At 48.2% G+C, this 23,025-nt stretch overlaps 1 protein-coding gene across 1 annotated transcript in view; it reads right to left on the bottom strand.

Annotated features, from left to right (window-relative positions):
• ARB2A (ARB2 cotranscriptional regulator A) overlaps positions 1–21,906 on the bottom strand; it is a 306,258-nt gene extending 284,352 nt beyond the window's left edge. Inside the window, exon 1 of the mRNA XM_084278064.1 lies at positions 21,829–21,906. The gene's annotated coding sequence lies outside the window, so the exon portion shown is untranslated. The remainder of the gene's footprint in view (positions 1–21,828) is intronic.
• Positions 21,907–23,025: the final 1,119 nt, after the last annotated feature.

Raw genomic sequence — 23,025 nt, 5'->3', positions numbered from 1 at the left:
GGGCAATGCCTGAAAGTTGGAGCACAGGGAGTTCCACACCAACCTGAGGAAGAACTTTTCCACAGTGAGGGTGAGGGAGCCCTGGGACAGGCTGCCCAGGGGGGTGTGGAGTCTCCTTCTCTGGAGAGATTCCAGCCCCGTATGGACGCCGCCCTGTGCAATATGAGCTGGGGAGCTGCTTTGGCAGGACCTCGATGAGCTCCTGAGGTCCCTTCCAACCCCTATGATTCTATGATTTACCCTGTAAGCTCAAAAAGCAGAGGACTACGAGCTACAGGCACTAGCGTCCCAACCGTGTCAGCAACGCGGCTGCTTACACACGGCAGAGTAAACACGATTCCACAGGCTGAAATCTTAATTATTTCAGTTTAACTTCTTCAAAATGCTGTCAGTGACCTTCATGAACACATGCAAGTAAACATGATCAAATAATCATGTCAAAAGAATATAAAAACAGGCAGCACAACCTCAAGAGCAGCCTCTGGGAGGTTTACAACATCGTGTTGGTTGTTACCAACCAAACACGAGGTTCAAAATAATCATAAAGAATGATTCTGCAGTAGCAACAGCTTTGAACACACATACTGGTTTGGCTGGGAGAGTTAAGTTTCTTTGCACTACCTAGTGTGGGACTATGTTTTATATTTAGGCTGAGAAGAGTGTTGGTAGCACAGTGATGTTCACACAGAGCCAAGGGATTTGCTGCTCCTCACAGCACCCCACTAGCATGCGGGCTGGGGGTGCAAAAGGGGTTAGGAGGGGACACAGCCAGGACAGCTGACCCCAATGACCCAAGGGATATCCCATACCCTATGCTCATCATGCTCAAGCTGGGGGAAGAGGAAGGAAAAGGGGGATGTTGGGAATGATGGTGTTGGTCTTCCCAAGCCCCGTTAGGTGTAACAGAGCCCTGTTGCCCTGGGGATGGCTGAGCTCCTGCCTACCATGGGCACTAAGGAAGGAATCCCAGGGTTTGCTTTCACTGCATGTGGGGTTTTTGATTCCTCACTTTTATTCCTGATTCCCTCTCCATCCCACTGTGGGGGAGCGAGCGAGCAGCTGTGTGGGGCTTAGCTGCTGGCTGGGGTTAAACCACAATAATATATAATACAACACTCTCTTAAATATGCAGGATATCAATAATTAAGTGCTCTGAGAACCCAATTTCTGTTGTGGCAGATGGATAGCTACCTAATGAATCAGGCAAGCAACACTGGGGACAGAAGAAGTGATCCTGCAGCGAGGGCAGGAGAATGCTGCCAGGAGAACTCTGTTCACAGGAGAAATTCGTACATGATCTTATGGATTATCACTCAGGTGATCTCAGATAACCTATTTTTGTGCACTTCCCATTTTCTGGGCATTCAGATGAATGATCTCCTTCAATGCTGAGAACTACGGGCCGTTGGATTCCTGTTTTAAGAACTCTGAAGAAGCTTCCCCAGATTTCCTGATCTCAGCACCCAAGATGGGTGTACACCACTGACTAGGACATCAATTTCAAGATGCCTTTCACCACCTGCTTCTCCTAAAAGGCCAGTAGGAGTCTTCCACAAAGATACTAGGGAAAATTCAAGGAATTAACCTTTATGAAGAGCTAACACCCTGCCACCCAAGCCCCACAAAAAGCCCATGTAACATGTAATAATGCCACATTCAGTGCGTGGTTTGTATCGTGCTGTTCCGTTCAAGCACGGGGCCACCTCTCAACTGATGAGGACGAGCAGAAGCGTTGAAGCATTATTTGTGAAATGCTCCTTTACCACAGAATCAGGTTTTCCTGCCAGTGTATGTCAAAAGGATAAGCTACAAGGATAAGTCACCAGGATTTGACACAATATTCCTTCATAATATACCTGAAGTAACCCTGTGATAGTCTATTAAAAAAAAACCAACCCAACCAACACCAAAAGAACTGGTCTGGATAAGATTTTAAGATGATTGTTGGTTTTAATGGGATTCTAGCTTGAAAGATGGGGTGAAGAAGACTGACTCTCAACAGCCTCATCTCTGTACATACTAAGCAGTTACAGGACAAAGCCAGAATTTTTAATCTTTTTTTTTAATGTCATCCTCTCTCAAGCAATCCCACGGGTCAGCTGGGAGAGAAAAAGGCCTCTGAACACAGAAAAACTCGAAGGCTATTAAAAGAGCCTTCTCTTAGGAGAGACACCAAAGTAATTTGAGGGCAGCCACAGAAGGAGAGAGAAAGAGAGAGACTGGAAAACTCAAGGGGAATGTTTTCTGCTTAGGCTACCATCAAAAGCTGCTAAAAACCCCTAGAAATATGCATATGTGTCTAGTACTTTAAAATCACTTTTCTTCTCTTCCCCTTTGCTCTTAAGTAACAGTGTGGCTTTCAGAGGGGCTGCCTGCCATTAACTGAAGACTCCTGAAAAGATGACAGGCAAATCAGCTGGAAATGCAGCAAATCCAGGTCTGTAGCCCAGAGCCTCAGACACAGCAACTTTATCACCACCTACAACTACCTGAAAGGAGGTTGTAGAGAGGTGGGCGATGGTCTCTTCAGCCAGGGGACAGGAAATGGGACAAGGGGCAATGGGCTCAAGCTGCCCCAGGGCAGGGTCAGCTCAACTGGGAGGGAAAAGTTCTTCCCTGGCAGAGCTGTCAGGGTCTGGCACAGGCTGCCCAGGGAGGGGCTGAGTCCCCAGCCCTGGGGGTGTTTAACAGAGGAGAGATGAGGTGCTCAGGGATCTGGTTTAGCACAGGGCAGGACAGTTGGACTCGGTGAGTTTAAAGGGCTTTTCCAACCTGGTGATTCTGTGATTTCTAATTCTACTTGACTCCATGCCAAGGAGGTGCACTGAAAGGGACTAGGGATAGGTAAGATGTGCACCCAGCCTTCTGAGACTCCTATTTTCCTCCAACACTTTCCACATGCAGAGAGTAACTATGACCACCCCACTTGTTTGCTCTGCGTCTAACAGAGATACTCTTGACAACAAGAGAGATATCCAAACCAGATGGATGCTACCTGGAATCCAACCATGCACAACCAAAACGAGCGCACTGAAGACATGGGTTGATGGCCAAGAGACCCTTGTTTCAGAACCAGGCCACAACACCTCAAGCTCCCACAGCGTGTGCATCTCCTCCTTGCCTCAAGAGGTGTGCTTCACAGCTCTGCCCACGACTCTGCCTGCTGCAGGACACCTGTTTCTTTGATTTAATCCTTCCTGCCAGCTTTCCTAACACAGGATCTCAACTGCCTTTGTGCTGCCTTTTAACTGAGAGGCTGCACACACTTTTTGGCCAGCTGAACCCAGAAGCCCTGCTTCATTTCAACTATCTGGCAGGCAAAGCAAACAGCTCCATGAAACACAGGCAGTCCACAGGTTCACTCTGGATTGTCATAAAGCTGCACCACATCATAATATATATATATTAAAAAATGCAATAATATAAATGTGTTATTCTTTTAGCTGATTATTTAAGGTTCACTAGATTGAATTCTAATTGCACCACACTTTTATTTATTTTTCTTTTCATGAGATCTTTCACATTCTATTGCAAAACAATAAAAAGAATGAAGATTTAAAAAGCAAGACAAGTAAATTTAACCTTTCTCACTGGTTGAGGTTGAAATATTGAGAAATATGACACATTAAAAATATTACATTAATTGCCTAAGTCAGTAACTAGAGAGTTGGAGAGTTCTGCTGCTGCCTACTCTACAGTGTGCCCAGAGCCACTCTAACCATAGCATCACAGCAGTCTACACTGGAAAAGGTCTCTGGAAATACTCTGGTGCCCAACCTTCTTCTGGACCTTACTGCATTAGACCTTACAGAGCCTTGCAGCAGGCAAGCCAGAGAGCAGTCTCTTTTTGTGAGTACTGAAGTGGTCAGACAGTTGGACCAGATGACCATTGTAGGTCCCTTCTAACTGAAATAGTCTGTTCTGTTCCACTCCGTCCCACTCCTTTCCCAGTTGAAGAGGTTGCACCACGCCTCTGAGGAACTTACTCCAATGTGCAGTATTTCTAACAGATTTTCTCACACCCAAATGAAATGCTTCCTCTCACCATGCATCATTGCAAGCAGAAAACCACTTCCCCTCCACAACTACCTCCCTAGGCATGGAGTGACCAATGAAACCCCCTGAACCATCTCTCCTCCTCAAAGCCCCTTGAACCATTTTTCAAACACTGAGCTCATTAAGATGCTGGACCTTCTCCAATTTTTCACTCTCCAAATCAGAGGACAAACCACACTGCTGTGGTTTAGCCCTGGCTGGAGGCCAGATGCCCACCAAACTCAGTCTGTTACTCCCCTTCTTAGTTGGACAGGGGAGAAATTATATATTAAGAGGCTCAGGAGTCAAAATAAGGACAGGGAGGGATCACTCTGTCAACAACATGGGCAAAACATACTCAAGACAAAGTGAAGAGGAGAAAAACTACTCTGTTACACTACACTACAAAGAACAGCAAAGGAAACAGAGTTGAGAGCACGGCCAGATCTTAAAACAAACGTAACCAGATCTTAAAACACTTTCCCCCCACCATTCCCTTCTTAGGAGACTTTAGTCAGGACTATGCTCCCTTCTTCTCCCCCCTGCCTCCACCTCACAGTACAGGGGGGACATGGACTGGAGAAGATGGGGTTCTCAGTAGCACCTTCCCCCCACCCCTCCATTCCAAGCAGACTTCCCGTTAGCCATGATCTTGCTCCCTTCTTCCCCCTGCTCGCAGTACAGGGGGCAGGGACTGGGAAAAAATGGGGTTCTCGGTTACTTCTTCATCAGCTGTTTTCCTTTTCCAGATCTTAAGACACCTCTAACCTCCCTCCCCACTCCCTTCTTAGCAGACTTCACTCTAGTCATGATTTCACTCACTTCTTCCCCCCGATCGCAGCACAGGGGGGCAGGGACTGGGAGCTGGGGGCTTCACTCAGTCCCTTGCGAGTTGGTTTCCCTCTCAGCCGGAGGGTGGGGGGGGGCATTCATTCCACACTCTCACTCATCTCGGCCCTCCAAGGGCTGCAGGTGGGGTCTCAGCCTTTTCCATGGGTTTCTCCAAGGACTATAAGGGGCATCTTTCTCTCACAGGCACTTCACTATCTCTCAGGCCGTGACTTTGCTCGTTGTTCATAGTTTAGGCTGGCAGAAAACTCTTAACTGCTGCTTAAAGAAACCGTCTCAGCAGCACAGCCTCACAAAACTGCAACACACACGCAGCACACTGGATACTCTCTTATTCAACTTGCTTTCCTTGCCACAACGGCACAGTACTGGCATTGCTCAGCTTGCCATCCAACAGCACCTCCAGCTCCTTCTGAGCTGAGCTACGTGCTGGCCAGCCATAGCCCCGGAATGATACCTTTGTCAGTGTACAAGTGCAAAGTTACCAAACACAGTCCTTGGCTAAATAAAATTCTACCTGTTACTTCAATGAAGTTGAACAGCTGTTTCTGTAATATAAAGGGTGTGAGCCAGACATGTGGCTGCTGGGTGCCCTCCCATTGAGTCGTGAGGGTCAGTAAGGACCCCGTGGCTCTCTGAACCCCTTCTCGGAGAGAAGCCTTGGTGAGGCTGGGTCCACGCTTAGTCCCAGGCTTGGTCAATGGCTTATAGCTAAAGGATTATGGAGAGAGAGAGAGAGAAAATAAATAGATAGATAGATAGATAGATAGATAGATAGATAGATAGATAGATAGATAGATAGATAGATAATTCACACACACATATAACCTCATATGAGAGTCAGCGTTTGCCTATCAGAGCCCTGAAGGACAGCCTCTGAGACTGATGCCCAGAGCTGAAACAGACAGAAAGTTTACTAACGTGGCAGATATAACGAGCTCAGGATTGCCATTGACAGGCACACTCCCCCTGGTAGCACTGAGATTCACAGATTCACAGAATCACACGGGTTGGAAAGGACCTCCAGAGATCATCGACTCCAACCCCCTGCCCAAGCAGGGTCCCTAGGACAGATCACACAGGGAGGTGTCCAGACGGGGCTGGAATCTCTCCAGAGAAGGAGACTCCACACCCCCTGGGCAGCCTGTCCCAGGGCTCCCTCACCCTCACTGGCAAGAAGTTCTTCCCCACATTGGGGGGAACTCCCCGTGCTCCAACTTGAGCCCATCGCCCATTGTCCTGTCCCCACAGACACTGAGAAGAGGCTGCCCATGGCCCCGATCCACTGACAGTGCCAGCCAAACGCTCTGCCCCAGCTGTTCTCACCAAAACCACAGCTGCTTACCGAGAGGGTGTTCTTGCCTTGCGGGGAGGAGAAGGAGCCCAGCCTGTTGACTGTCTCTTCGGTGGTCTTCAGTCTCCTCTCAACTCCTGGGCTGTTTTCCTTGTCCTTTATAGCCCAACCTTAGCTGTCCCCTCCCCAGGGTGACGTTTAACATGATCTGGGAGGAGAGTCATGCTCTACAGTCATGTGATCTTAGCATGTACTGCTTTTAGCTCATTAGCATATTTGGGGGTGTCAACTTTAATATTCATTTCACCGATAATGAAGCAGAAGGTCTCACTCCGGTCACTGTGACCTTCAAAATTCTGTGTAACAAATGTTTATCTCTTTATTTTATATTCTCTTGCCAAAGCAGGGCCGTCTTGCTGCTGTAAGACTCCCTCCGTCAGCTGCTTTCTCATACCAACCCCACAGATCTCCATCCATAATGTTCCCATAACAGACAAGCAGGCACCGGTGCTTTTAACTGCTTGCTGCAACTCTAACAGAACCAAACAGTTTGGTTTAGACTCAAGTCTAAAGATCTTGTCCCAGTAGTCATCACTCTAACACGGGGGCTAAAGAACTTCACCAGTTTAAAAAACTAAGCCAACCTTAGAAAATTCTTTATGTATTTTTTTGGAAAACACTGCATTTCCCACCATGAATCGCTACTACGGTGGAGAGCCGATTTGAATTTTGCAGCTGCAGAAGATATGACAGTGCAGAGTTCAGCCAAGTAGCACCAAACTCAGAGCTGCAGATAAAAGAGGCAGGTGTGCAGGAACAAAGTCTGGAGATGCAACTTTAGTGAAAAAACATCACCAGAAATTAATGATTTTTGCTTAGAATCACAAAACCGTAGGGGTTTGAAGGGACCTCCAGAGCTCGTCGGTTCAAGCCCCTGCCAAAGCAGCGTCCCTAGGACAGGTTGGCATCCAAACGGTGCTGGTTATTAAGGGCTACAGAGTCCGTCACTTGCTGCAGTAGTCTGAAAGGCTAGCCACTGTCTTTTGTGCTTTATTTCCAGTTCGGATTGCTCTGGCTTCAGTCACTAGTTACCAGTCTGCCTTTGAACGCTGTTTTGTCTTCCTCTTCTCCCCTTACCCGATTAGATGCTACAGTCAAGTCCTGTCTCTTTCTGCTGTCAAACTAAACAAGCACGGCAGCGTCTCTTTCCATGATATTCTGATTCTAACACAAAGTAATTTTTCCCAGTTTCTCTGTCCCCTTCCATTTTTTCAGTGCAAACAAACATTATGCATGTCGACCTCCAAAGCAAGCCTCCCTGCTCGAGTGGCTGCTTCTCAGGAAGACTCCCCGCTCCTCCTCATTTCAGCTCTGAAAACCTGACCTGTTTTTTTTTAATTTGTTTTTTTCAGACCGGAGACCTAACTTCTCAAATAACTGGCAAATACCACATGAATTCTTTACTATTTATAACTTTACTGATCTCGGGTTTAAAACAAATGTTACTGGCAATGATTTAATACTATTTCCCAAGATCACTCTTAAGCAGCATTTACAGAAGACCACCACTCCCAAAAACTGTTTCTTACTTTTTGAAAAAGACATTAAGTGCCTTGCAATGAGGCTCATTTACAGATACTAAACAGTCCTTAAGTTTTAATAAGATCTATCTTACAGAATCTTAACTCTATTAAACTGAAGAAGTAACTGTAAATTAAGGAAACTAATTCTCTGAATAAACAGAGTTCATTGTGTCATTTAAATATTTATTAACTGAATTTTCCATTCAGATCCCTTATTTTTCCCAAGCTGTGACAATCAGATAAACAATCCATTATTGTCTTGGATTAAACCACTAGCAAGCACTGCCACACCATCAGCGTTTTGCTCATCTTGTAGGGTTTCCTTATAATTCCAAATATTTAAAACACATGACAAAAGACTTCCCTTAAAAACTCTTTTATTATTCTTTGGGTCAAATTTAATATATAATCACTCTCAGAAAAAACAGTACCTAACCATTAAGTCAGAGAAGTAATGGATTCTCATAACTTCATCGGGCTGCAATTAGATGCCTTTTCAGAGGGAATTCAACATTTTATTTGACTAGTGTGGTACAAAAAGAGGTAACAGCCACAACAGAGTTTATCAATGAAAGAGCAAACATTACAGCACAAAGGTAAACAACCCACTGGGTCACCGAATACCTTTAGGTCACCTTATGATCAGATGGACAATGCCTAACCCTAAGTCATGTAAACAAAATACAAGTGTGCTGAGTTCTGTCCACAGAATCACAGAATCCCAGGGTTGGAAAAGCCCTTTAAGCCCATCGAGTCCAACTGTCCCTGTCCTGTGCTAAACCAGATCCCTGAGCACCTCATCTCCCCTCTGTTAAACACACCCAGGGCTGGGGACTCAGCCCCTCTCTGGGCAGCCTGGGCCAGGCCCTGACAGCTCTGCCAGGGAAGAACTTTTCCCTCTCAGCTGAGCTGACCCTGCCCTGGGGCAGCTTGAGCCCATTGCCCCTTGTCCCATCTCCTGGCCCCTGGCTGCAGAGACCATCGCCCACCTCTCTGCACCCTCCTGGCAGGGCAGGGGAGGTGGGGAGAAGGTCTCCCCTCAGCCTCCTCTTCTCCAGGCTCAACACCCCCAGCTCCCTCAGCCGCCCCTCAGAGGATTTGCCCTCCAGCCCCTTCCCCAGCCTGGTTGCCCTTCTCTGCACTCGCTCCAGGCCCTCCATGTCCTTCTGGCAGTGAGGGGCCCAGCACTGGGCCCAGCACTCCAGCTGCGGCCTCCCCAGTGCCCAGCCCAGGGGCACAATCCCCTCCCCAGACCTGCTGGCCACACTGGGCCTGGCACAAGCCAGGATGCCCTTGGCCTTCCTGGCCCCCCGGGCACACTGCTGGCTCGTGGTCAGTCACAGTCACCCAACACCCCCAGGGCCTTCTCTGCCTAACAGAAGAAGTCCATGTTGATGTTCTTAGGTTTTACACCAACCTCTACAGCAGCTGATCACTTTGCTTTCCAAGGCTACATGAAAATTAACACAAGAAAAGTAGAGATAGAGTGTCACACAGCGTGTCACAAATTAAAACACAAACCAGCATAAGCCTCGCTGGGTGCAACAAGAAACTCCTGAAAAACACACTATAGGCAATACAAACATTTCCTCACAAACCCAGACTTTTCCAATAAAATCCACACTGAAATATCACCACCTTTAAGGTATCCTTAGGTAAGCAAGGATTACTTTTCTGCAGTGAAATGAGAGCTGTAACGAGCACTGTAAGGTCACATTAGTGGTATAAACATAGGACACAGCAAATCTGCAAAGGAAAATCACACATGAGCAATTACAGCACAGCAAGAAAGTGTCACAAGACTATGCCGCCAACTCTCCAGTCCTCCTGTGTTTGTAACCTGCTCCCAAATGGAGGCAGAAAGATGTCAGCTAGGACAGCTTAAAGGTGTGACACAGTCCAAAAAACCAAAACCCTTTAGTCCTCAATTCCTTGTGCTGGAGAAGCCCAAAAAGGAAAAAAAAAATAAAAAAAAAAAAAAAAGGAAGAGAAAACAAAGCTACTAGAAATCAAAAATTTTTGACTCTTCATGCTTTTCATAAATAGTACAATGAAACGTGAAAAAGGATACAGGAAAAAAAGAAGATGGGGGAAGATGGGGGGGAGCAGATGGAAAGTTACTTTACTAAAAAACCTCCCCAAACTTGTTAATAAAGTATATGCTTTAAAAAAAAATATTTAAAGAAAAAATATATATATATATTCCATTCTTTGGAACCACTCAGGCACTTTCTTGATATAAATTATCAGACTTGGCACAATTCTGGAAGGCAACACAAAACATCTGAGAGAAGATGAAAAAAAGTAACGAGGGGGAAAGGGGACAGAGCATTACACTTAGAGAAATTAAAATCTAAAAGCACCCAAAAACTTAAGCACCATGAAGTGCAAATCCAAAATTATTTTAAATTAGGACTCTATGTGTTTTAAAACAAAGCATAGTGTTGCAAATAACAATAACAATAATAATAATAATAACAACAACAACAATAGCAACACTATGCTTGGTTTTAAAACACTTTAATAATAATAATAATTATTGTTATTATTATTTTTCCATTAAAATCCACTATAAGCAGCCTGGTGTCTAGTGATGAGATTTACGTATAGGCCTCAAACAAAATAGAAAGGAACTGCCAAATTAAGTCCATACTGACAAATTGCTCAACTTTAAGACATTCCCCAATCCTGCAAGAATCAGCTGAAGCAAACTTCTCCATTCCAACAGATGCATCTTCTGTGTTACTATCTCTGAGACCACATGAAATATAACAAAGCTGCTAGAATTTGGAAAGGGGAAAATCCACAATTTAGAAGAAATCTGGATGTTATCTTCTAGACTATCTAACTAATGATCCTCAAATTTTTAAAATGGGACCTGAAGAAACAGATTGGTGAATGGGACCCTGGCAATGACATTGAGCTGCTTTAGGAAAAGCATTAGGTTGAGGGACAGGATCCTTTGCCTCTGCTAAGACATTGTGTATGTGTGTCTTCATACCTACGTTAGGTACCTCCCACAAGAGCAATGGACAGCTTATGACATGGGATGTGAGAATCACTGCTAGCAGCATGTGGCCAAGCAAGGATCAGAGCTTGTGGACTCGGGGGTTTCAGTGTTGTGTTCTTAGGAGCTTCCTTCTGATTCCAATTCTTTAATTTCTATGAAGCAGCCAAAATTTATCATCATGAAACTGTCAAAACCAGCGGGGCTACAGCCATGACAAATTTGCAAAAGCTGACAACATTGGGTATTACTCATTCTATTGGCAACCACTCTTCTAAAGTGGATTAAAACACCTTCAAGCTGGTTAAAAATCACCCTGCAGATGAATAAAACCGTAAGGAGTGTCCATGCTGTGTTTCCACAGATAACAGCCCACACTGAATACGTGTGCCTTCCTTACTGAAAGATGATTACAACACTGTGAAGTCCACAGGTATCAAGAAATACCAGAATTAAGGTTGCCTGCACAAACTTATTTCAGCACCCCTTACACTAAACTGCAGTCTTACACAAAAAACAAACACACACACCCCCAAAAAATGTGGAGAAAGCCAAAAGGCTCATTCCCTCCTACTTATCTAGGTCAGCGTCACCTATATCTGAGTTTCTGTCCAGCATGGTCTCACTTCTGAAGGTTCTTGCTGCTGCCACCCTGGAAGAGTCTCCCATGGGCACAAACCATTTCTGAAATGTGATGCCTAAAACTGGCAGAGCCCAAGTGATGTGGAGTAGAGTGAAATTACCACGTGATGTATTTAAATATGTCCCTTCTAACTATACATCCCCGAAAAATGATTACTCTTATTGCAACAGCACACAGCTACTGACGCATGTTCAGACTATGATTCACCTAAAAAATCTGGGATTCTTCCTCCTGGAATTATTGCTGGTTTGGATTTATGTAGGGAACTATCTAATCTAAGCACAGTACTTTGCATTTGTCCTTTCACACAGTATTATTTCTTTTACGTTGTTTCTGTATTTTCTCCTAAGCCATTTGAAATTCTAAATTTATTCTTGAATTCTCTCCCAGCCTGGTACTCTCTGCAAGATTAATACATGTTCTCTCTATGCCATCATCATCCAAGTCATTAACAAAGTGAAGGCATGATCACATTTGTTTTTTTCCACTGCACCTCTGCATCTGTCAATTGTGCAGAAAGGAGGTGCTCCCTTGATAAGGAGCTGTTCAGTCTAAACCTTTCTCTCTTGAGCTTTAAGTACAACCTTGATATTTCTCCAATCCTCAATTCCTCTTCCCTCTTGTTTAAGTGCCTCTCAATCGTGCTCTCCCATTTCTCTCACAAACTCCCAGCCCCATTTGGCATCACTCCACCCTGAGAGCTTCTAGGGCCATTCCAAGTGCTTTCACAGACACTGACAGCTCAATGTTCCCAACTTCCCCTCATCCACTCCACTCACCTGGTGTCTTCCATCCTACCATTACAGCATAAACATCGGAATAACAAACCTTTGAGCACCTTCCCCTGAGCAAACTTCCCGTTGTCAACCCTCACCTGTGGTCCAGTGGTGGGACAAGCATGGCTGGCTGTTCTGTGTCGCTGGTGCACGCGTCCAAACAACAAAAAGGACAGGTGGAGGTGGCATCACTGGACGTTTTTTTATGTACTAAAACTCAAGTTGATACCTGGCACAACAGCAGACCTTGCCAAGCAACACATTCCTTAGCCAGCACACAGAGGCTCTGTACCACAGCATCATGTACACTGGAAAGGACCTTTGGAGGTCAACTTGTCCAACCTCTACCAAGAAAAGGTAGGTCTTACAGAGCAGGCTGCTAAGGCAGAGACCTGTCCAGTCAAGTTCTGAACACGTTCAACAACGGTGATTCCACAGCTTCTCTGGGCCCCATTCACAGGTTTTACCACCCTCATAACATGTTTTTTGGGGGGAGTGTATCAACCAGCATTTCCCATTAAGACACTGAAATTTATGTATCGGCTATTGAACAGCAGATACATGTCATTTAAAACAAGCAAACAAAGAAAAAACCCTATGTTATCTATTCCATGCTCCTTTTCTGGAAAGCTATGCTGCTTAATACTGCCATGTGTATAAAACCTTCCTATGTGCTTGCTAGCAGTACTCTTTAAGGATGACAATTTCCAGGAATTAGAATGTTCTTCTAAATATTTTTTCTGGATACGACCAGGTAGGCAAGATCTGAGCTCCTCAAAGGAATGCACTACCACCTTCAAAAAACTCCATTTCTGTCTGATACAAACCAATCCCAGAATCGTAGGGGTTGGAAGGGACCTCCAGAGATCATCAAGTCCAACCTCCCTGCCTAAGCAGGGTCCCTAGGACAGGTCAGGGCTGGAATCTCTCCAGAGAAGGAGACTCCACACCCCCTGGGCAGCCTGTCCCAGGGCTCCCTCACCCTCACCGCTAAGAAGTTCTTCCCCACATTGGGGGGAACTCCCTGGGCTCCAACTTGAGCCCATTGCCCCTTGTCCTGTCCCCACAGACACTGAGCAGAGGCTGCCCATGGCCCCTGTGTCCCAATCACTAGTTTTCTCTGTCATCTCAGGAACACACAGGTATGGGTTGGCATCAGTAAAGAACTGGATTTCCCATCTCAGTGTATTTCCATCCCTCCTCTCATCCCTCCACCAAGCACCTTGCCCAAAGAATAATTCAAACTTGGTTGTCCTCTCACAATTGCTCCTTAGAGATTTACCCTAATTTTTTATGACTACTTAAATATTCACCAAAAATACCAGGTGAACAGAACTAACAGAACAAAGAATGAAAAGACAATTTTTTATTTTATTTTTTTTTTTTAAGAAAAATTAAATAATTAATTGCCCACAGAATGATGTTGGGAAGATAATGAACAAGAAGTTAAAGCACCTCTGCAGGAATGTACATCCAACCTATCTGGTATTAGTGAAGTTGGTGGGATGATTCACATGAATGTAGTTCTAGAAATCAAGATATAACCTATTTAGAAAGAGCAACAACGGAGAACAAATGTCACTGTGTGCCAAAAATGTCACTGTTTCTGAGTCACTGGCAACAGAAAATCATGTCTTAAGGAATAAAGTACAAGACAGGATACTAGCTGGGGTTCTCTACAGATACAAAATCTCACATAGCGTGGTGGTTAAGCATCTATTGCATCTTGTTGGAAATAAAAGTTTCATTATCACAGTGGACATAACGCCGAGTGAGATAACCCGGAGCTTTCATGCTGCCATTATCAGAACATGCTTGAAAATTTCTAAAAATTGAGGACAATTTCTTATGCTGAGAAATGTTAAATCCAACCCAAGGGAAAGCTGTGTTCGACTTCATCCGGACAGATAACAAGTACCCCACTGTGTCATAGAGAACAAATACAGAACAAAGACCGTTCCTGCCCCCAGGTCTTAGAATCAAAGGACATATTCCCAAACACATCTTTGCAAAACGACTTAAGCGGTCCCACCCCCTGCCCACGCTACCCCCTCAGCCCTGCTGACAGAACTGCTTCTAGCGACGCACGGCGAACCCGTTCAGGCAACCAGATCTGAGCTAAGCCAGAACAGGGACCTGATCTGAGTTAAAACCACTTTTCTTTCCTTCCCCACCACTGCCTTTTTTTTTTTTAGGGGGGGGGTGGGTTTGGGTTTTTTTTTGTTAAGGGTATACTTTTACCTTATCACTTCCCAGATGCAGTTCGTTACCTGGTACAACTCAGGTGGAAGAACAACAACAGGAACGTACAGCTACTGCCTGCAAAGTTTCCAGCCCCATTTGCCAACACGAGCAAGAAAGAAATACAGACAAGGCAAAAGGAGGACTCCACAAGTGATCCCAGAGATGGGCAACATTTTATTCTTCTGAATTTCAATCTCTGGTATTCCGAAACGCAAACGTCCAAAATAAAGTCTCAAGAAACCTCCACTACTTTCTGACTTACTGACCGGCACGTATTGAGCCCAAGTTCGCGCTTGTCACAGTTCAGCTGATTTTCATGGCTCTGAAATACCACTCCCTGGCTCGCAGGTGGGCAGCTATGTTAACGCAGCCTCACAGCTTGGGAGTCATCAACACAACAATTCCCAGCCGCTCAGACTTTATTTCACAAGATTTAATCGCATGCTCCAGTGGGAAGATACTCTTTCACTACACGGACTATTATTCTTCAAGAGAGTTACAGGCTGTGTGCATGAGCACACCTATTTATCCCTCATTTCACCGTATTTCCATAATGCCTTTACATAATGGCTCTTTCACTACCAAGTATTCCCGTTAACGCATTTCTCCTTTGAAAATACTTCCAGTTTGGTTTTTGACTGGGGTGCCTGTTTTTATTTAAATCTAGTCCACTTACTCAACATCTTATTTCCTGAGATGGGTTTATAACACACATGTGTGCTGCGAGAGGAATTACATGCTCATTTGTTAGGAAAAAAAGCTAGATGCTTTCAAGGTTGCTTGGTTATACTCCAGTGCTGAGGACAAGAAGGAAGAAAGCAAAGCAAAGCAAATGGTTCAGCATCTTTGGTTAAACAAGGAGAGTGAGATTTGAGTATATTATATGCTAATGGTGCTATGCATAAATATGAAATTCACTCAAACGTGCATCTGCTGGGTTTCCACGGGCAAGGTTTTACTGGAGGGGGGCTTCAGGGGTGGCTTCTGCATGAAGCTGTTGAAGGTTCTCCCATGCCTGACAGAGCTGGTTCCAGGACGGACCTGCTGCTGGCCAAAGCTGAGCCCATCAGCGACCGTGGTAGCATCTTTGGGTTAGCAGGTTTTAGAAGGGGGAAGAGTTGCTGTGCAAGAGCAGTTGCAGCTGGAGAGGTGACTGAGAAGATGTGAGAGGAACAGCTCTGCAGACCCCAAGTTCTGAGCAGAGGCGCTGGAGCAGCCCTGGAGAAGACCCTGGTGAGTGAGGCAGCCCATCCCCTGCAGCCCACAGAGGTCCACAGGGGAGCAGAGATTCCACCTGCAGCCCAAGGAAGTGGATGGGGGAGCAAATACCCCACACTGCAGCAGGGGAGGCAGAGCCAGCGTGTGATGGAGTGACCCCAGTCCCCATCCCTGGTGCTGCTGGGTGGGGAGGGAGAGGAAGGGGGAGTGAGGTTGCACCCGGGAAGAAGGGAGAGGTGGGGTTTTAAGGTTTGCGTTTATTTCTCACAGCTCTACTCTGGCTCTAGGTTGAGCCTGTTTTGCCCATGCCAGTAATTGCTGAGCAACCTCCCTGTCCTGTCTCAACCCTCCAGCCTTGTGCTGTACCTCCTCTCCTGAGGTACTGCTGAGCAGTGCAGTTACAAGGCAGCTTTGGGGGCACCTGGCATCCACCCAGGTCAACTTTGGAGGTGCTGTGCAGCCTGCCCTGCAGAACTTCAAATGAAACCATAACTACTATGTTATCTGTTATCTATGTTATATGTTATCTGACCTGGTCATTGACACACAACCTGGAGCATACCTGGCACACCAACACCACAATCAATTAGAATCCCCATGTCCATCTTCCCAGACAAACAGTTTCTACTCTAACAATCAAGACAGTCTTCCTTCACAGTCAAAATGTACAACTGAGCTGCTAATTCCCATCATGTAGAAGAAATAAGCCAAGAATGAGGTCAACTACACCTGTTCCTAAGCCAAAATATACTTAAGGAACAGGAGAACCTTTCGTCATACACGCTGCATAAAGCTGACACGGTGAAGAAAGCTCAGTGGGCCAGCAGACTACATACATGGCAGCTGAAGTGTCCAGAGAATTCAAAACAAGTATCTTTAAAGACTTAATTGCAAATGGAAAATGGCAACTTTATGAAGCTTATAATTCAGAGAAATCCAGACTAGCTGTCTTGGGAAACAGTTCACAATTTCCAAAGCTACCTTCCTATTAAGTTTAGTATTTCTTATCTACATCTTGGAGATGCCATGTGGTACTTAAGAGTCATCAAGAGTATTTTCAGTACAGTCAAAGACACTTTACAGTACATCCCACTCAAAAAACCATTCAGCTTAAACTCTGACCTGAAATTGGCAGTAAACAAGAAAACTTCCTGATGAGCAACTGACAATAAACTACAAAAGACATGCAAAAACTTTAAGAAGGTACTATGATGGATCTGCCTTCAAACACACAAGCATTAAGCACCAAACTGACAACAAACAAGCAGTCCAACTGACAACATGGTACAGCTAATTCTTATTTTAACCATTACCTCTCCTTCTAGACAGCCAATGAAGAAAGCTTCCTTTCTTTTTCCTGTCTGAGGAAAAAAATCCCTGTTTGCTGACAGAAGAGTTTCCTCAATTCACTGCTGCACTAATGGACTGGATTCAGCTGACCCTGGTAGGGCAACATTTATTTCAGGTTAAGTATTAAAAACCCACACTTGTAAGACCCAAATGTCTATATAGTAGGTTTAGCACAGAGTCGTCGCCTTCCTTTCCTGCTGGGCAGTAGGAAGCCAGAGGAATGCAGACACTACAGTCCCTACAAAGCAGAAACAGCTAAAGCTTGCCTGATAGACTCTGCCCAGTCCATCTTTCCCCTCTGGACCCCCACCCACTCCACAGAATGTAAAGTGCAGTACCAGAGGGGTTCCGTCAAGCTGGAAGTCGATAGTCTCCAGGAGACCATAGCAGGGATAGCATCAGCTACACCAAGACTGCACTATTCCAGAGCAGGAAACCATCCTCATCAGCAGTTTAATTAATAATTAACTCACAGGGGCACACTGCTCAGGAAAGAGACTGGTCACCATGGTCAGTTCAAGGTGAGTCTGGCTGAGGACCCACAGGATACACCACTTCCAGCCTCTCCACTCCCAACCACAGTCCCACATCCTTTCTCAGGATGTCACCAGATGTCACCAGAAAGGAGCATTTTGTACCTCTCATTCTGTACCAGCTTCTTTACCTGGGTCAGTCACTATGTGGCCAGGAGATGACAATGGGGCAGGAGGAAGAAGAGTGCTGCCTCTCCCAGCAGCAAGGGACCTGACGTGAACAGGCTGTGAAACAGCACCCTGGGTGCTCCATTGGCAGAGCGGGTCTGGAAGTGAGTTGTGGTACTCAGTCTAATTAATTGCTAGAAGCAGCCAGACACAGAAGAAAAAGTAATATCAGAACTATCGGTAGTGAGCATCCGATGGGGAGCTGAGCAGAAAGGGTGAGGATGGCACAAAACTGAACGTCGCATCTTCTCACCGTCCAGTAAGACTTGCTCACACCACACTAACAGCATAAGGACTCCTTAAGGTTCTTCAAGACCTCAATACAGAGTCTTCCTCTCCAAAACAAAAAAAGGTGTGTATATACACCTACATAACCATCACACTTAAAGCTCTGCACAACATCCATGCAAAATAACCATTTAAAACCCATTAAACCGTAGTTCAGGAATTCCACTCAGGGCAAATCTGTGAAACTGGTCTACAGGCTAAGTAGGTATCTGTACAGCCACACTCATAAAGGGGAAAAAAAATGTCTCTTTTAAGGAAAAAAAAATAAAAATCACAGGGTAGCATTAAATTTCATAAGCAGATGTTTTCATGCCCACTGTTAACCAATTTGTTTCAGTAAGGGAGTGGAAAAAAATAAAGTAAGATACCCATTCATTCTTTGTATGTATGCTTTACTTCAAAGAATTCCAGGAATCTATTGTAAATCTAAAAAACTCCTCAGTCACCACAGCACATTGTTCCCCAAAGGAACAGTGGGTCAAATTCAAAGTACCAGCAATAGAGTCGCATTCAGAACTTTTTCTATAGAGCCTGGAATGGACAAAACCTCCAAAGTCAGCGCTGAGTCTTCAGGGGGAAAAAAAAAATAAGGTTGTGAACTTAAAAGAAAAGAGACCAACAGATAAATCCCCACTGAGTAATTATAAGGAGAAGCTCTCCCAAACATTAGCTAACTAGTACATAAAAGGCAATTCAGGAAAAACCACGGCCAAGTCAACTGGCAGATTAACATATAGACATAATTGGCTACCATGGCTGAAAAAGCAATCTGAAGAAAACAGGCAAAATCCAGGCACTGGTGAGAAAACTCCAATAATTAAAGGTATTTCAGTGAGGCAGACAGCACTCTGAGCGTGCACTATGCTTCTGAAATGATGATGCCCTTGTCCGCCTCCAGCTGCTCAGTACTGCTGGCCTGCTGGAAGTTTTCATCTCATTCCTACGCCTACCAGCATCTGCTAACCTACTTCAGACAAAAAGAGTCAGGTCAGCTTAAACACTATAAATATTACCTCTTGTCCTGACCCACCACGTTCTGACTCAGGCCGGGCTGGGGAGCGCCCAGAGGAACACCCAGGGTGGCACACCGGACCCCCAGCAGGCAGGCAGGAGCCACAGAGGCTTTGGCAGTGGGTACAGCCATGGCCTGGGGCTCCTGTCTAGAACAGCCCTACAAAGACCAGCGCTCTGACAAGCAGAAAACTATAATTTTTTTTTTTTTTTTAAAGTGAAATAATATCTGAAATGCGGGGAACATCAGATCTGTTTCAATTCCAAACACACAGGAGGGTATAAAGAGGTGTTTTCTGCATTTGACACCTGCATCAGCCCTGCCATACCCCCTGAGACATTAAGTATCTTCAGTGGCCAAGTTTTAGTTTCTCCTATGGAACAGCATTTTTACTTTTCCCTCCATAATTACAAACTACCTGATTTTAACATCACACAGGCATTCCTGAAGCAATATCCTCTCATCAGGCAGCTTGGCCATGGGTAGCCTAATGCATCGCCACCCTCCTTCACCCCCAGTCTTGTTAGTTAGCGATCCCTAAATGCATTAACAACTACTGACAGGACCCCACCTTTTTGCTGTACTAGTGGTGCTTGAGGTAGGTGTTTTCACTGCCCTACTCTCTGCTGTGTCACCAAATCGACGTGCCATTAAGACCAAAGATACGCCCCCCCCCCCCCAGCTTTGTGTTTGCTGTCCATTTCGTAACACCTCCTTTGCCAAGGGCAACATGTCCCAGCCAAGGCCTGTTAGCTGCTTACTCTGCCAAAAAGTTCATGCAGAAACAGTGTAAAAGTGGACACTACATTTAGTGACTCATAGAATCATAGGCGTTGGAAGGGATCTCGAGAGATCATCGGGTCCAACCCCCCTGCCAAAGCAGCTCCCCAGCTCATATTGCACAGGGCGGCGTCCATACGGGGCTGGAATCTCTCCAGAGAAGGAGACTCCACACCCCCTGGGCAGCCTGTCCCAGGGCTCCCTCACCCTCACCAGGGAGAAATTCTTCCTCAGGTTGGTGTGGAACTCCCTGTGCTCCAACTTGCAGCCATTGCCTCTTGTCCTGTCCCCACAGACACTGAAAAGGGGCTGGCCATTTCCCCCTGCATCCCATACTTAGGATATTTATAAACATGAATAAGGTCCCCCCTTAGTCTTCTTTTCTCCAGGCTGAACAGCCCCAGCTCACTCAGCCTTTCCTCACAGGGGAGATGCTCCAGGCCCTTCATCCCCTTCGTAGCCTCCTCTGAGTCTCTCCAGGAGATGTTTGTCTTTTGTATACCAGGGAGCCCAGCACTGGACACAACACTCCAGGTGGGGCCTGACCAGATCGAAGCAGAGAGGGAGGATCCCCTCCTGTGACCTGCTGCCCACACTCCTCCTGATGCCCCCCAGGATCCCACTGGCTCTCTCAGCCCCAGGGCACACTGCTGGCTCATGGCCACCCTGTCACCCACCAGCACCCCCAGGTCCTTCTCCACAGAGCTCCTCTCCAGCCGGTCACCCCCAGCCTGTCCTGATCCCAGCAGTTATTCCTTCCCAGGTGCCAGACTCTCCACTCGCTTTTGTTGAACCTCATCTGCTTTCTCCCTGCCCATCTCTCCAGCCTGTCCAGGTCTCTCTGAAAAGACTTGTTAAGCTGGCTCATGCAAGATTGAGCCGCTCGGGCCACGTTAGGACCGCTGTGAAAAGTTAACTCCATGGAAGGAAAGCCGCACGTCCTGTACCGACAGCGCCGGTGTTGGGCTTCTGACAGAACAAAACAAGTGTTTCTTTTAAAAGCATGTGTTTTGGGTTGGGGTTTTGGGTTTTTTTTGTTTGTTTTCCTGGAAGACATTTAAAACAACACCTGCCTGGTTTCACAGCGAGGAACTTTTCAGCTGTCTCCTTGCCAAACCCAAACCAAGCGAGTGGTGAAGGTGCCCCCCTCCCCTCCCCACGCCTGCGCCTGGGCGACAGCCGGTGGTTGGCGCGGCTCCGACGGCAAGGACAGCTCCAAAGACGAGCTGTCAACCCGGGGTAACCAGGAAAGCCGAACTCGGGGTGGAAACCAGCGCTCCGGCCCAGCTGCGCCGTGCGGTCAGTGGAGTTACGCTCCGCGCCGTTAACGCGTTGTCACTCGGGGCCGTGCGGAAGGCTGGCTGCAGGTCACAGGGAGAGGGGCTGACAGCACCGGGAAGCTGCGGCTGCGGGCACGGGTTTTGGGGGGGGGGGGGAAACACACACACACACACACACACCCCTCCCCCGCTCCGGGCTCTGAGTCACTTCAGGGAGCGGGGCTGACGCGGCCGTCCCGTCCCGTCCCGCCTCGGGAAGGGGACCGCGAACACCAGGTGCGAACACGTGGAGCGGAGCGCGGTGACCAGCGGGGCAGGGCCGGAGGTGGCACTGCGGCCGCGTGTGTCCCCCCCCTCCCTCCCCGGACCCTGTTCCTCCTCCTCCCCGCACCGCTGAGGCGGCGCCAGGGCGCTTCGAGGCGCGGAGCTCCGTGTCGAGGGCGGCGCGGACAGCCCGGGGGCCCGGCCCGCTGACAGCCGCTGGACACCCCCCTTCTAACCCCAGCGGCGCCTCGGGCCCGCCGCCGCGAACGCGCCAGGCCCGGGCCAGGGCGCCGGGGGTGGGGGGGCGGGGAGGGAGGCCGGGCGCCGCCCCCACCCGCTCACCGCCGCCGGCGGCGGGGCGAAGGCCGGTCGCTCCCCCTCCGCTCAGCTCCCTTCCCCTCCCCTCCTCTCCCCTCCCCTCCCGCCTCTGGGGCCCGCCGCCGCGCCCCGCACCCCTCGCCCCGGCAGGCGGACGCCGGGCCGGGCCGGGCCCGCAGCACGTACCTGGCGCCCGTCGCCGGCGGGGCGGGGCGGGGCGCGCGCGGCGCCGTCACCGGGGAACGCGCGGCCGATCCGGCTCCCGGTGCCGCGCGCGGCGCCGCCCGCCGCCCCCACTCCCCCCCCCTCCCTCCCCCTCCGGCTCCACTTCCGGGGTCCGCGCGCGGTGACGTCAGAGCCCGGGGGCGCGGCGGGGAACCCGGAAGTGGAGAGGGAAGAGCGGTGGGGGCTCTGGGCCCGGCCCTCGCTGCTACCCCGGCTCGGCCCGGCCCGGCTCGGCTCGACAGCGGCCTGCGCCCGGGCTTCGGCCTCGGCGCCGGCCCCGAGCGTCACCGCAGCGCGCCCGGAGTACGGGGCTGCCGGCCCGGCCCGGCCCGACCCGGCGCTGCCTGCAGGCCGCGGCTTCCCCCGGGGACGTGGGGTTCGAGGCGCTCGGTCGGGGCCCCGCGCTCCCCGCCGGCCCGGCCCGGCCGCTCGGGATGCCAGGCCGGGGCCCGCTGGCCGGGGCCCCCTGTCTGGGGCATCCCGCCGGGTCTCCGTGCGGTGGATGGAGGCCTGGGCCGAAGTCAGAAACCCACTGGCGTGGCGTCGGCCTGTGCTAAGCCAGCCCCAGCCCCCCGTGAGCGGTGCCCACAGCCTGGGGCTGGCGTGGGGAGCGCCGGCTCTGCTCGGAGCAGCGTTGCCTTGCTCTCTTGAAAAGGTCTCCAGCTGGGTCAGACACCCATCTGCTGAGCCCTGCGTTAGGCAGATGGCCAGTGGAGGTTTCCACTTCGCCCAGCTCTCTGCACAGGAGGGTTGTGAGCTGTTCCTGTCCCGTGGGCAGGCAAGACAAGTAGCGTGCCATGTGTGTGCCTGAGATGTCACACCCTGTCCTAGCTCCTGGCCACCACTGATGGCCAAATCCGCTGAAGCAGAGCTGTGGAAGGGGCTAGGTGGGAGAAGATAAAATGTTTCTCATCCAGGTTGCTCTCAGCTCCTCTCTCTGTTACAAGCCTTTATGTTCTGCTGCCTGGCTTTCTGCAACATTCAAGGCAGGAGCAAGGGAAATACATTTTCTTCGTCAACCTGGAAGATACAATGATGTCTTGGAGAACTCATCTCTTTACAGTTGCAAATTTCTGTTGGTGTTTTGACTTGAGCCACTTGTTCTGAGGTGTCTTTTTGCCCATGTCTGTGCCCTGTTAGACAAAGTGGTGCTGAGAT

Source organism: Gallinula chloropus (assembly GCF_964237585.1).
Source record: "Gallinula chloropus genome assembly, chromosome: Z".
NCBI classification, from domain to species: domain Eukaryota; kingdom Metazoa; phylum Chordata; class Aves; order Gruiformes; family Rallidae; genus Gallinula; species Gallinula chloropus.
The sequence above is the reverse complement of the archived record's forward strand: the minus strand, read 5'-3'. Positions and strand labels throughout refer to the sequence as shown.